Here is an 814-nt window from a genome sequence, read left to right as displayed (position 1 = left end):
CAGCGGTTTAAAAGAAAGATTAAAAAGAGGGTGGGGGATGCAACACGAGGACTTCCCAGGGGGTCACCCATCCTAGTACTACTCTCGCCCTAGCACGCTTGACTTCGGAGTTCTGATGGGATCCGGTGCATTAGTGCTGGTATGATCGCATCCGTCACGTACTGCGCGCAAAATGTACTTGACCCTCTCTCTCCGCGCAACTTCTCTCGCTTAGCGGTTTAAAAGGATAGTACCCTTAGCGAGCCGTCCAGCGGTTTAAAAGAAAGATTAAAAAGAGGGTGGGGGATGCAACACGAGGACTTCCCAGGGAGTCACCCATCCTAGTACTACTCTCGCCCAAGCACGCTTAGCTTCGGAGTTCTGATGGGATCCGGTGCATTAGTGCTGGTCTGATCGCATCCGTCACGTACTGCGCGCAAAATGTACTTGCCCCTCCCTCTCCGCGCAACTTCTCTCGCTTAGCGGTTTAAAAGGATAGTACCCTTAGCGAGCGGTCCAGCGGTTTAAAAGAAAGATTAAAAAGAGGGTGGGGGATGCAACACGAGGACTTCCCAGGGGGTCACCCATCCTAGTACTACTCTCGCCCAAGCACGCTTAACTTCGGAGTTCTGATGGGATCCGGCGCATTAGTGCTGGTATGATCGCATCCGTCACGTACTGCGCGCAAAATGTACTTGACCCTCTCTCTCCGCGCAACTTCTCTCGCTTAGCGGTTTTGCGGTTTAAAAGGATAGTACCCTTAGCGAGCGGTCCAGCGGTTTAAAAGAAAGATTAAAAAGAGGGTGGGGGATGCAACACGAGGACTTCCCAGGGG

At 52.5% G+C, this 814-nt stretch overlaps 3 non-coding genes across 3 annotated transcripts; all 3 read right to left on the bottom strand.

Annotated features, from left to right (window-relative positions):
- Positions 1-34: 34 nt before the first annotated feature.
- LOC116008166 lies at positions 35-153 on the bottom strand. The gene has a single exon (XR_004095564.1). It is a non-coding gene; the product is annotated as a 5S ribosomal RNA (ribosomal RNA).
- A 129-nt stretch (positions 154-282) lies between these two features.
- On the bottom strand, positions 283-401 carry LOC116008377. Its single transcript, XR_004095764.1, has one exon. It is a non-coding gene; the product is annotated as a 5S ribosomal RNA (ribosomal RNA).
- Positions 402-530: 129 nt separating this feature from the next.
- LOC116008114 lies at positions 531-649 on the bottom strand. The gene has a single exon (XR_004095513.1). It is a non-coding gene; the product is annotated as a 5S ribosomal RNA (ribosomal RNA).
- Between the last annotated feature and the right edge of the window lie 165 nt (positions 650-814).

This window comes from Ipomoea triloba, chromosome 16, assembly GCF_003576645.1.
Source record: "Ipomoea triloba cultivar NCNSP0323 chromosome 16, ASM357664v1".
NCBI classification, from domain to species: domain Eukaryota; kingdom Viridiplantae; phylum Streptophyta; class Magnoliopsida; order Solanales; family Convolvulaceae; genus Ipomoea; species Ipomoea triloba.
This window is presented reverse-complemented; position numbering and strand designations above follow the sequence as displayed.